The sequence below is a fragment of the Carettochelys insculpta genome, chromosome 5 (genome assembly GCF_033958435.1).
Source record: "Carettochelys insculpta isolate YL-2023 chromosome 5, ASM3395843v1, whole genome shotgun sequence".
NCBI lineage: Eukaryota > Metazoa > Chordata > Testudines > Carettochelyidae > Carettochelys > Carettochelys insculpta.
In genome coordinates this window covers 35,800,001-35,814,874 of record NC_134141.1, presented here as the reverse complement: position 1 = coordinate 35,814,874, position 14,874 = coordinate 35,800,001, and the positions used below count along the sequence as shown (strand labels likewise).

General features: G+C 35.9%; 1 protein-coding gene across 1 annotated transcript in view; it reads left to right on the top strand.

Moving 5' to 3' along the window:
* BNC2 (basonuclin zinc finger protein 2) overlaps nt 1-14,874 on the top strand; it is a 457,477-nt gene that overhangs the window by 103,088 nt on the left and 339,515 nt on the right. The gene's annotated exons all lie outside the window — the stretch shown is intronic.

Sequence of the window (14,874 nt, the reverse complement as noted above, 5' to 3'; positions counted from 1 at the left end):
TAGAAGAAGTGGGTCCATAATTTCTGCATGCAGTTATCATTAGTGCTATAATTGCAGGTGTAAATGACCAAGTATGGTCTAACTTATTGTAGTTCCTAGGAATATATGAACACTGTATAGTCTACACACTTTTGAAGACCTGGCATTATATCTGCATATTTTTATTTTCAATTGATAAAACAAATGTAGAGAGGACAAGAGTTCACAGCGTATTAAGTAAAAATAATAAAAAAAAAGCTTGGTTCTCTTTATTTTTGTAGATATATTACAGAATATTCTATACCATGTAAATCTTTTGTTTTCTGTAGAAAGAAGTAAAATCTGTAAGCCCTTTTGAGGTTTAAATACAATATAAATGTCATGCGTAATCATAACAAGTATGTAAAATGTTTTAGAACATTTGTATTGTATGGAAGCAATTACTGGCACTGTATGTGTTACACCCCTCATATGGGCTGGGGCCAGAAAAATGAAAGTTCCTCAACAAAATTACTTTTGTGTAGGAGGGGAGAGAGCAAGGTTAACTTTTATTAGGAACAAATACTGAGATGTGGTTTAATGCCAATCACATACTTTGTAACTCGAACCTATTAGTAATAAAACTGTTTCATTTTAGACTTTGGTTGCTTTTCCCCTTCAATCTCTGTCTTTGGTTGCTTTTCCCCTTCAATCTCTGTCTTTGGTCTTCCAAAGGGTCTTTTACTTTTATAGTAGTGCTCTTTAAGACATGACATACACAAATAAGAATCCATCTGAGATTTTGTTCTCTTTGTCTTGTGCCCAGTCTGTGGTTGCTGAAGATAGTAAAAGATTCAGTATCCATTTTTTGAATACGTTAGTTTTACTTCCTTAGATTAAACCACAACTGCATCCCAGGCTTCAGATTCTCTCATTTCAGGCATATGGAAACTACAGCATTTTTTAAAAGTATTCAAGTTTGTTCTACATGATTTGCCATACTGGATCAGAGTAAAGGTGTGTTGCCTCTGACCCTAATGCTAAAGAGACAAGTGAAACTGTCCACAAGACACATCTGCCAAGTATGTGATCAGTTTACTTCCAAGGTCTCATGCGTTAACCCCTTTTCACTCTCTCATCTGAATATCGACATCTTCTAAATGTGGGCTCTCTCTGCTCCCTGTATAACTGTAAACATGTGCAATGTGCAGAGAGGGTAATGCCCATTCAGGGCCGTAGCCAGGAATATGTTTTGTCTCACTTTACTCATCACTTTGACCCCCTCCAAAAAAAGGAGCTAATTGCAAAACTGTGTCTAAACAACACGTAGTAGATTTTTCAAAATTCCCATTGAAGAAGATGAATGATATTTTGAAGCAGTCCTAAATCAGGGCACTTTTAGGGCCCTAAACAATTATGTGGTCTGCTTACATTTGTCTTCACCATGGACTGTGTGGTGTGCCTTCCATCACCCAGGCAGAGATCCAGAAGTCAAGAATAGTACGAACGAAGGCTAGAGTAGTCTCCCAAGTAATATTGCCTGTCTCTCTCTGAGAGTAAAACTCCTTACCTTCTGTGTAAGAAAATGCATCCTCCTGGAATACTGTTCTGCTATAAGCCAATGACTTGGAAGACCAGAAAGCATTATGAGTTCTCCCGTGAAAGACAGAAATACTCATAACATAGTGATACACCAAGTCCTTGTGGATGTACATTGTGCTGATCATCATGTCATCATCCTGTTACAGGTATTAAGGTATGTTCAGTTTTGCTTTATTATTTGGGGCTAAATTCTTAATGCAAAAACCTAATGACTTGGCTATCCTGGCCTGGATATAGTCTTTGATGGCCCAAGTGCTGCTGCCATAGTAGTAGGGTACAGTCCTTCTGACCTCCGAGTGTAACCTTCTCTACTCTCCTTTGGCAGTGGACAAAGAAATATTGCCAGGGGAGTAAGGAAAGTGGCAAGCTGAATTGCTGGAGGGAATCTGGAAGAGTAGGATTGGAATGTTAAGCCTGAATATTTTGATACCACTTTTGCATCACTGTTGATGTCTTTCCTTCAGAGAGGTTAAAGGTAGCCACAGCTAGAACCATTTGGCAGCTTGCAAGTAGGGTAAAGGGATAGTTGAAGGCAGCAGTAAGGGGAGCAGGCAACAGAGTGTGTGGGAGTAAGACTGGGATTTGGATTGTATTAAATATAAAAGTAAAAACAGGCTTGTTTTTGCAATGTGTGTGTGTCTGTGTGCGCAATTCATCTCTGGGTTATGGTGTCTATACATGTTATACAGGCTATGTGTCTTGTGGTTTATATTGTCGCCAAAACCCCTGGATGGAACTATAGCCCCATAATTTGTTTATCTGTCTTTATTTTATGCACAGTTTCCTATACATTTTGATCATTTCAAAGCACAAAACAGTCCTGTCCCCTTAAAAATCTTGCTGATCTTCAGGGTGAATGCCACTTAATAAAACTTAGTTACTGTAAAAAAGATACTCCCTACCTACAGACAGAGAAATTTTAGATGTACTGTACAAACATGCACCCACACAATGTCTGTTAGTTAACACATTAATACACAGATGCTACATTAATGCTTTTGAATGTTAACCTTGTCTGCTATCCACTTGTGTTTTTGTGAAGTAGAAAGACGAATTCCTTCATATGCTTTTAAAAATATCTGTTGTTTTAATTACAAAATTTTATTTTGCAAGGATTGTGAGGATTAATGTCCTTGTAAAGTGGACTAAGCATTATGGATATCACAGAACTAAGACATCATCTTCAGAAATGGCTTCTAATTTTGGATGCCTCCATTTTTGGGTATTCTGTTTGAGCTCTGTTTTTTTCAAAAGTGGCAAACAGCTGAGTTTGTGGGGAGCTGTAGCTATCAGCAGTTATCCAAATTAGGCCCTGAAGTCAGACACCCAGAAACTTAGTTTATTTAAATTAGAGTCCATGTTTGAAATTGTGATCTCATAAAACTTGCCCAAGACTGCATATGTTGTCAGAAGACAGGCCAGGATTAGAATGCAGGAGCTCCTGGCTCAGAGTCTCATGCTGAATCTGGTAGAAATCTTACTTAATTGAAAAAGTTTTCTGTTGTCTCCGCCCATACCGATAAAGTCCAGATGTAGTCTTTTCTCCTTCTCTAAAGACCATTGTAATTACACACAGCATTTCACTGGCCATGTTTTGGCAAGTGTGAGTGAAGTTAGGGTTATGGGAATGGATTTTCTTCCATGTTCAAGTTAGAGGGTGTGGCAAGGCAGTTTTGCATGTGGACAGGAGCAGTGATTTGCTAATTAGTGATCTGTGTATGAAGAAATGTCATTTTGACTTAACAATTATCCCTCATAGATTGTTAGCATCAGAGGGGTAGTCATGTTAGCCTGTAGCTTCACCAAACCAAGAAAAGAAAACAAGCAGTCCCGTAGCACCTTAAAGATGAACAATTTTATCTGATGAATTTGCTCTTACCCACAAAATCTCCTTACCTAATGAATACAATGATTTGTCTTTAAGGTGCTACAGGACAGGTTGTTACCATATGCAGTGTGTTTTCAGGGATTAAATAAATGCATATGAGAAATTACATTATATATACTGGTATGTTTATAATGGTGATAGGCTTTTATCAGTCATGTTTATAGTTCTCCAGCTACCAAATCTCTCCTAATTATGAGGTTCAGTTTGTCCTACAAATCTAAACAAAACAAAAGGCAAGAGTAATTTCTGTTTCAGAAATCATAGTTTCATGTGTAACCATTACATTGATTCAGTATCTATGCATATTTCTATAAGTATTTTTAAAAGATCAAGCTCATAATGACTTTGACAAAGATTTAACAGCAGTTTGATGTGTTCTGCAGGTTTACAGCGTTAGTGGGTTTATCATAGGCACTTCTTCCATTGAGAAAGTGCCAGTTAATAATTTACCTATGCCAGGAGACAGCTGAAGCAACCACAGTCCATAGTGAGGTGCACTGGGGCCTGCTGGGTTGCTGCAGCCCATCTAGACTTTAGCAAACCACCCCTGGATGCAACATCAGCACTGTGTCTGTGCTTTGACAACTAAAATCTTGTAAAGGCTAAGTAAGACAAGTTTTGGAATGAGCAAATAGCTGTTCAGCTGATTTTTGCAGTAATGGATTACTGTAAATATCAAACTGCTGCGCATCAAAGAGAACACAGGTTAAAATTAAGTGTTGAATGTGTTGATTTAATTTGAGGGGTATCTGATTCTTAAGGAAGGGTTGTGAGGAGGTGTACGGTTAACAATACTTATTGATATTTGCCTCGTAAATGTGTTGCTGAGGTGATATACTGTGTTCTCAGAAGTTCAGAACCAGAAATAGGAAAATTTAACATAAAAAAGCCCCGAAATATGGTACTTCTGTCATCACTCTTTACCATGCAGTTCATTCTGACACAATGGATAACATTAAACTACAGTAGATTAAGTTCTATTTGTGTAAATTTTATTCCCTTATTTAAGTATTGTACCAGAATGGTAAGGGTTTTTTTTTTATAATTTGTTTTTTAGTGTGTGAAGATTTTTACTCAACATATTCATATCTGAACATACATTTTTATTAAACATTATAAAAATTTATAGTTATTTAATAATTTATTGTAGTAATATATTCAGTTAGCTCTGGCACACATTCAGTGGAAATAGTAAATTACATTTATATAGAAACTCACTAGAATGTGTTTCAGATTCTAATGAGATGTATTCTGATTTGTTTTTAAAAATAGGCTGTTGTGTTAATAAATTATTTTCAGTTTCTCAAGCTTACCTTTTGTTTACATGCCATAATTATCTTTTTTACACAAGAAAGTAAGATCAATGGAATTTGGTGCTACTGCATTAAGTGTTGAGTCATTAAACTTCATCCATCTGCTTTGTCCCCCAAAGAGCCAGGATCGAAGTACGAATTTGATATGATCTGATCATGTGATGATAGGGATTCAGGAGACAATCTAACAGTGATTCTATGCTGTTCTGTCTATATTTTTTAGTAGTCTTTCTTGATTTTATTGAGTAATAAGACACTAAGTGGACCTAGTATTTGAACTGGTTGGAAAGTAGAAAAAATATGAATGTCTTCTTGACCTTTTAAAAATATTGTTTGGTGCAAAATGTGTTAAGGTATGTGATATTCATTTTGAAGCTTGGAAGTGAGTACTAGTTCCCTGTCTGCTTCTCTGTTTGCCCACTGAGTGTATTAGGCATTTTGGATTTATTTAGCCACTCCTGTGCCGGACACAAGGATGAAAAGGGATGATGACCTTGTGATTAAAACAGTGGTGTAGTACTTAGGAATTTGGATCAAGGGCTGTGCCCTGGCAGTCCTATATCATCTTGGAAAGCCCTTACGATCAGATTTTCAAAAGAACTCAGAAATGGATTTGCAAGTAGTCAGCGTCCACCATTGAGCCCACCTCTTCAAAGAGGTGCACTCCATTTAGATGAGTAAATAAAAACCAGTAGCTTGTAACTTCTGTTATGATATACATGGCCAGATTTTCAAAACAGTTCAACAGACAACACACTGAGCTTTGTTGAAAATTTAGCCCCAGCTGTGGGTGCTAAATCTTCTGAAAATTCCAGATATAATTCCTCTGTGTTTCTTATCAGTGTTCCATCAGTAAAAATGAGGCTAAAAATACTTTCTTTCATCTTCTGTCTTGTTTGTGAAGACTGTAAATCTTTTGGGGAAGGGTCTGCCTCTCCTTATTTGTACAGCACCTAGAAAAATAGGGCCTGAGCTTGGTTACAACCTTTAGGCGTTATTTTTAATGCAAATTACAAATGCTCTGACTGTTGGTTGTAACAATTAAGACATTTTTTTCAGGTTCCCCATAAATGGACACTAGAATCATGTTAAAAGCAAATAAACATTTCTTCATTTTCTTGTTTGTATGTCAAGTGCAGCTTTCAGAACATACACTTGTAAGAGCAATTTTATAGCCAATTTGGTTCTTATCATAGAAATGAAGCATCAGTTACTTTGTGTCCTATGAAACTAAGCTGCTATACATGTGTACACAAATGCAGGAGCTGACATTACCAGATAAGCATTCTTGCTTATCTAAGATCAGAATTAAACCTAAAATGTAAAATGGAGTGCAGTGAACTCTAAGGAACTAAAAAGTCAGTATCATTAAGTTTTGCAAACCTGAACTTTCTGAACAAAAGTTTTTGCAAAGCTAATTACAGAATGGAACAAGAGAGATTAGAGGTGCAACTTTTCTGAGCAAGAAACAGATGTGTATTTATCTGCTCATAAAATAAATTAAAAGTGAAGACAAATTAAAACTGTGAACACCTGAAAATTTTTATAAAATTGCATTGATGTGTAGCTCTCGTCAATTCTTGTGCTTTCAATCCAGAGTTTCTTTCTACTGAGTTTTCTGCTTTGAGGGGGGTGATGCGGCATAAAGCATCCAGGGGTTGACTTCAGAGATATAGCTATGGAAGAGGTGACATTTCAAAAGACATTCCTTAAATAATACCCTCTCTCTCTCTCTCTCTCTCTCTCTCTCTGTGTGTGTGTGTGTGTGTGTGTGTGTGTTCGTTCTTAAAGGCGTTCAATAAGTGACAGTAAACGACAGGAGTTTCCTTTTTGAGTTTTGTCCCAAAGATTAAAAGTTAGGTATTCCTTTCTTATTAGCTGCTTTTTATAAGTCTAGCCTTCACCTTAGGTTAATATACGAAGTTAATATTGTCTGTCTGTTGTTTACTTTGAAATCTAGATTCCACTCTTTTAAAGGTGACAAGCAAAGGAAAAAAATCTATTTTATTCCTTTATTTTGTTGATGTTGACTATTATGTCAGTTTTTGTTAACGTTACAATATTAACTCAAATGCCTGTTCTGTAAAGATGTGAAAGGTTCTACATCTTTCTAAGCCCTCCATTGAAGAAGTAAAGTTCCTGCTACATTTCTGTAAGAATCTTAACTAAAAACCAGGAAGGCAAATATTGTATGTCTTTAAAAAGCAGATTCTCTCCATCCCCTGTTACTGATCACCATTAAGATAAGTCTTTGGTTTCAAAGAACAGTTTCAGAGTGACAGTCTCTGACACCTGCAATATGTTTCACATCTTGACAGTGCTCACCAGGCTTTCCTTTAGTTTAGACTAATAAAATACTGGAAGGTGGGTTGCTTTCATGTCATGTAGGATTTGATTTGCTGAGCTAGATGTAAAACTCACTGAAGTTGTCTTGGTGTTGAAGTGGCAGAGGAAGAGAGAACACTATTTAGGAGATACTTGTTCAGCAGATTAAAAAAAATCGATAAAGTCTTTTTGATAAACAGTGCTGGAGAACAAGGGCACTGATCTGTTCCTTTCTTATGGTCCATCCATGGCAATTCACCAGTTTCACTGAATGGGTCTTGTTTGTTTTCATGATTGATTACCTTATGCTGCAGATTTTACTGGTGTCCAAGGAGTTAAGGCAAAAAGGAGAAAACGGAAAGAAATAGACACACTGGTAGCAACCTGTGGTGTGATTCTTGTGAGTGTACTCCAGTGACTAAATCAAAAGTCTGGTTTGGAATGGCTACTGCCCTGGTCTAAATATGACTGTTGGTGCTTTGACTGGATTATTTAAGGCTGCCACTTGTGTTCTGAATAGCTGGGTGGAAGAACACTCATACAAAGAATGAGTTTTTCATTTAGACTTAACTTCACCTCTTCTCTGCACTCCCCAACCCTCTGTGATTGTGTGAATGGAAAGAACCCAGAAGCTTCAGTTTCAGGACTATCTATCAGAAAATCCTAAAGAAAACCAGTGTGGCTCAGATGTGGGTTGGGAAGAGTGGTTTGCATTGGCATAGACTTTGTGGGTGCTTTGGGGTTGGAGCACTCAGCTGTGGGTTACAGATGCTTGCTATCCTGTATTAATGTGGCCAGTATGTGAAACCATGGCACCCACAGGACTACACATAGGTTCACGCCTACTGAGGTTTGCGAGCTACTCCCAACTTAAAGATGCTTGAGTTAAATAAATCCTCTCTGATAATTTTGGACAAGGCATTGAAAAACTGAAATGCAGGTTATAATGAGGTTCAAGTTTTCATATAGAAAATTGTCTGGATCTCTTTCAAAACAATCTGTCTTGAAGATTAATCAAAAAATAACAGGCTGGATTTGCCCAATAGTAGTTAACGTTTTAAGAATGTTAACCCAGTAAATGGCTTTCAAACCAGTAGCACCGGGAAAGTGCAAATTACACAGGACCAATTAAAATGTGCAATAAGCATTTATATGCACTTGCTGTCTCCTACTGTATAATTATGGTAGCACAGTAAAAGATTCGGTGCAGGATGGGAAACGATGTCCGAGGCCTGATTACTTTTTTTCAGTGTACCTGAGCACAAGATCTTATTGTGTTGAATGAGAATAGTCAGTGTTCAGCACCATTTGAAAGTAAGATCTACCTGTTTTCTACCCAGTGGTGGAGTGAATGGCTAATGTTAAAACCAGTTTTTCATTTCACATTTACATTACTTATAGTCCTTTTAAAAAAAAAAGTTACTTTGGGTGAAAATAGAGTCAATAAGATGGAGAAATACTGAAGGATGGCTCCAGATGATAGATGCTGCAGACGTTAAGGGCTTGATAAGGTACAGAGCAAAGGGCTAGAAAGGAGGCTGCTGATGTGTACAGGAAGCTTGAATAGAAAATAACAGAAGCAAGGTTACAGCAAATTTCTTAAGGATTTTGAAGTTGCAAGAGATCCTTTTGAAGTAGGTGGGGAAGCACAGGGTCTTGACTGAAGGTCAGGGTGATAGAACCAAAATTCAGTTTCGCTGGTCCGTAGTCCTCAGCAGGTCAACTACTCCCTTGGAAAGCAGGTATATTTTCAAATAAAATAGTAAGCTTATAGGTATTCTAAATTTTATTGACTCTCTTTGTACTTCTGAATAGTTAATACATTATTTAATTGTCTTATGGATGTGTGGCTATCTGACTATGGTGCATGAAATATGCTCTGTTCTTCTAATACACTGTAGGGAGACATGTTTATAAAGTATTTAGTATCAGTTTTATAATGCACTGTTGATAACAGGAGACCACAAAGCTCAAAGATCAATCTCATTTCAGCTCAGAGTATTAATGCTACTTTATGAAGCTTTGTGACCGGTCACTTAGACAACAGCCCTTAATAAAAGGACTTTGTGCTAGTGTATGATAGTGTGACTGCCTGCTAGTAAGGTATGCTTTAAAAGCTGCCAAGGCTGCAGATGAATCTCTTTGTCCAAGTCCCTGAGGTGACTTTGTGGCTGCTGCTGGCCAGGTGATAGAACTCATCATTTGTCGTCTCTCTAGAGAAAAGTGAGACTGAGGCTGCTGAGTTCCTGCTAATGCAGCTTTTGCTAATTGTCCAGAGACCTGCTAGGACACTGGGCAGCTCTATACTTTGAAAGAATCAGTAATTAGGAAAACAGAGGAATTCTTAGTTCAGTCTCATAATTGTAAATGATGAGCCTTTTCAGCTATCTAAAACATAAATGTTCTGTAATCAATCTAGATTTCAGCTTGGTTTAGTTAGATTTGATTGTAAACGCCATTTTTAAAGACACCAACAAGGGATACTGGGAGCTGGCTGCAATGTAAAATATCAAAAAATTACATCAGAAGCATTGCCTGGGCTTAACCCTATAGACTGTTGAGAAGAACCAAAGAATTAGCCTGTTTATAGAAGTTTCTTATTAAAAGGAAGTTTGTAATAAAATTGAATGCATTAGGATCGGTGCTTTAAAGTCAGTCTTCTACTGACCTGGAGTTCCATGGATTATTCTGATTCCCAAGATTTTAGAATTTATACATTAGAGGGAAACAGCAAATCTTAGTTAATAAACATAATTGGATAAAAAATGTAAAATCTTGTGTAAGAACTTATATTGTTATTTCATGAAAAATTCTAGACTATTTAAGTACACATATATTTTACCACAGTAATAGTTTGCAGATTTAAATCTATGCCAGTGCATTTGCTGTTTAAATCAAAGTATTTTAATTCCCTCTTTCATTTATCCACATAGACTCATGTGTTTTTAATAATTTATGATATCCAGTAGTACGTGAGCCTGTGACTGTTATAATTGAATCTTGAACTCACATCCTACCAGGAGAAAGAGAAGGCAAAACATATTGTTAAGTATTTTGTTTTAAAATGTAAATGCATTTGTAATATATGTCAGTATGCATTGTATTACTATTTGGGACATCATAGCCATCCACTTTGGCCCTTTTAGATTCTTTAAGGTCGCATGTAACAGTTGATCGCAGTGGCACACTTACTGGACAATTAAAGAGTGACTCTGCTATTTTTCAGGTTATCTACTGGTTATTTTTCCATTAGCTGTACAGGGCCTGATATTAAGCCTTTTGGGGTCAGTGTGAATCTTTCTGTTGACTTCAGTGAGTTTTCAGTCAGAATCCTTGGTTTCCAAAGGCCATTACACCATAACATGCTTCACATATGATTACAAGCAATTAAGGAGTGTAGGTTCAAGAGATGATCTCGTTTATACAAATACAGAATTAAATATGCAAAATCAGAATTTTGTACATAAGATTTTGTGTGTGTGGTGTGTGTGTGTGTGTGTGTGTGTGTGTATATATATATATATATATATATATATATATATATATATAAAAAAATATGGCATACTTGATCAACTTAGGTACAAAATATATGTGAACAGTTGTTTGTTGACAAATATTCAAACTTTTGGGTCTTGCACATACCAGAGGGGGCAAACATAAACAGATGATCACATAATTTCTCACATGTTCAAATGACTGATCTGTACTGACTAGGTACAAAATGCAGCAATATTTATGGAATACAAGGCCACTGCACCAAATTTTGGTTTGACAAATAAAGTACAATGTGGGAGAGAGAAGAAGATAGATTTTGTATTTTGATGGGTAAGCCATGTTTTCTGGTTAGTGTTAATAAAAAATCCATGCTAATCTACGTTATTTTAATTAGGAGGTGACTAGTATATTGTGAGGTGCAACTAAATTCTCCATTTAGCTGAATAAATACTTATAAATTGCTTAGCTGCAGATGGTGAGTATTTTAAGGATGTTATTAGGTTATCTACTTTGTAAACCTCTTTGCTGTCCATGGAAGAGTTGATGGCATGTGGATGAGTCCCATGCAGCCAGGGGAAGGTCTACCTGTCTTTGGCCACATTCCTGTGATGCCAGACTTGCAGTTCACAGTGAGACACCTCATAACCACCTTCTGCTACAGAGTTGCTCAAGACAAATAGGATGCATTTTCCCCTTAAACTCAAGTATAATTTCAGGTGACATTATGCAATGTGACTATTACTATGAGATAAGAAATAGTGTCACTGGTACCTTGCAACATTAAGCTTGAATAATAGCTCCGAAACCTGAAACATCAAAATATCTACTAGTGGTCACACCACAGTTGCATTTACTATGTCAAGAACAAAGAAATGTGTCAAGGTGATGGTTGTGGATGCTATGCACTCTCTAACCTGCTTTTTTAGATTTAGCAATTGTTTATAGATTTGATTGTTGTTTTGTGTTTTAATTTGTTACAACAGTGTGGATGAGTGACCAATATCCCTTTGCCTGCTGAGATTTCAGTAGTAATGGGATTTGTATCAAAGTGTAGCAACTCACATTTTTATGTTCATGCTAGAGTTCTGTGACAATAGTGCTTTTGTATATCAGTATTCTTGTGGCTGTGATGGTAGTTTACAGTAGTTATGATGGGCAAACATCCAGTAAATAGTCAGTTGTGATGGGAAGGCCTGTCAGGAACTGCAGTTTTCTTAACAAGAAATATGTTACTGTAAACCAGTAACTGCATGTTAAATGATTAGACAGATGTCCATGTTTGATGCTTGTCACATTGCATAATGCAGTACTAGGAAACACTCAGATACATCCCACAACTGCCACTGGGATAAGAAACTAAATAGAACAGAATATTGGGTGTTTAGCTTTTGGAAATATCACCTGTAATTAAAATATAAATGCAATATTGATTTTGAAGAGTATAAGCTGGTAGAACTTGTGCTGCTCCTAGTTTGTCCAAAGAGCTGCCAGAATTTTTCTCAGACCTTCTTTTCATTTAAAAGCATAACATCTGCTTCTTTCACCACTGTATACATGCTCCTATTGGATCAATGGGTATTAGGCTTGCACATCAAGGGGGATGAGACTTGTAAATGTACAGTGCTATAGCTAAGGATGAGAAGGAGCATTCAACAGGGGAAACTGGAAAACATCTAAAAAGTATTCAGTCTCATTATTGGAAGATAAACTGATTGTCTATCATGTTTTTGGTTATGAGTCAGACATGTCTTATACTAAATCTTGTGAGAAATGTTTTATGAAGTAGGAATGGCAAGTTTCACAGAAAACATGGGACTGCCGATATTTTTTTTTTCTGTAGAATGTGGAAATTTGGGTGGATTATTTGTTGAGAGGAGGTTTTCTTTATTAATTCTTCCTCCCCCCCCCCAGCCTTAGGACATGTGTTAACAGTTTGTAGTCTAACACAGTGTTTCTTTTTTTGAGACCATGGAACACCAAACAATATTTTTCATGTGGAACAACTATGAAAATTTTCTTTAGAAAAAAATTGTTGACAGACAAAACAAAACAAAACACAACAAAACTTGAAGCCACCAACATATACAGCAAAAACAAACTGACGTAATTTAATCAGATACCATAGCAATGAAGAAGTAACATTGTATCTGGTTTTAATAACAGAAAATGTATACTATCAGTGTATAATATCAAAAAAATGTCAGATGCTCGTGACACGCCTGCAAGTTGTTAATGGAACACCAGTGTTCCATGGAGCATGGTTAAAGAAACACTGGTATAACAGATATTGCAGACCAAGTCCCTTACTTTATTCTTGAGGAAAAATATTACATTTCCTTGATTGAATTGCCACCTATATTAGTATGAACAACATATTGGTCTTGCATATTTTTCAAGTATTTAGTTAGGACTACTATCCAGTAGGACATAAGTTCACAACTTCATGTTTATCCTTGAGTAACGTACAAGCATGACTGGTTAAGACTCTGTGCACGTATTATTTTTGTTAGGGACAGTAGCAGAATTTGTCTCGTTTTGGGAAGTGTAGCTATTTTATAGGAACAATGTCAAATATTCAGTTACAAAATTTCTATAAACCAACTTAATCCAGTAAGCTAGTTGTTTCAACACAAGGAAAGGCTGATTGTCATGCGGTGTGGAGGACCATTTTTATTATTTTGGCAAGAACAGGGACAGTTTTGTCCTGATAACCATTAGATGAATAGTAATGTGTGTCACATGAAAAACTACTGATCTTTAACCCAGCTATCTACTTAACCAAGCTTTGAAAATGAATAGTGAATAAGAAAAGAGCAAAGGCCAGTTCACTGTCATTACAAATTACAGAATCTGTTAGAAGCTCCAACAAACTGAACTGGGAATTGCAGGTATTATACAAGCACCTTATATATTATACACCTTAAAGACTAGCAAGTTTATTAGGTCATGAGCTTTTGTGGGTAAAAAACACTTCTCCAGGTATTATAAGGTATGAAAATCAAGTGTATTTAGACTCTAACAAACTATGTTCCAATTGTGAAATTGTATTTTAGAATGTATCTTTGCCATTGACACAAGCTATGATTACATAAAAATTATAGGCTTGTATTTTAATGATATTTAGAACCAAAGCCACAATTGCGGAATACTCATTTTAAAACATCGATTAACAATTATTATAAAATAATTAGCTCTCCAGTATAAAGCAATTAATCTGTGCCCACTGCTGTCTCTTTTTTTTTTTTTTATTCCCCAGGAGTGATCTGTGGGACATTGCTGCATGTATAGTTAATGTAGACATTTATAGTGAACTCCTAGATGTTAGAAAAACAAATACTGTAAAGATCAGTAACATTTTTAAAAGATCAGTTTGGGGAATTCATACAGACACGAAAACAGCACTCTTTCTTGTCCTGATAGTAGAATTGCATTGTCTCCCTACAGTCTTGTTAGCTGATACTAACTGAAATGCAAATACTTTCCAACTAATTGGGCCTCATTGAATGTACATACACAGTAGTACATACTTATATGCATGTGGATTTTATTTATTTATTTTGAAAAATTCCTCTATAATTATTTTCTTGATTTATATCTGAAGCTGAGACTTGGAACAAAAAAAATCTTCTTTAAGGACTTTACATGTTATTGAACATTAAAAGGTTAGTAAAAGTTTTATGCTTAACAACTCACTCAATAGTACAATATAATTAGAGCAAAAATCTCTGTATTTTTAAAAAAAATTACAATGATTTAAGTGACTTCTTATTCACACTTTGAATTAATTAGTGCCTAAATGCTCATAAAATTGGAATTTGAAAAACATAAGATATGTTAACATTATGTAAACTCCTTTGTGCTTATGATTGCCTATAGACATTAGGTAGTTACTTTGGTTTTTAATGTAATATGTGACAAGTGTATTATATTTTCTTGCCAAATGTGGTAGCATTGATGCCTTTTTAAGAGAAGGAAGTAATAGACAATTTTATGTTCAAAATAGTACTTAACATTGTAAAAAGATTGTGTAACATAGAAAGATTGAGAAAAATTGCCTGTAATTCACATGTAAATTTCAAGCCTCCTTAAATGTCAGAGCTTCACAGGTAAATGACCAAAATAACTACTGGTTATTGACTTTCACTAGTATTCAAGTTATAGTTCAGTGGCTACATGTCTTATTCACCATTAGTCCATTCACATAAACTGAAAAATACAATCTGATTCCCAGTTCCTTTTATCTTGCTATTTGAAGTTGTATGGGTTAACAGAGAAACTGTGACTTTTCTGTGA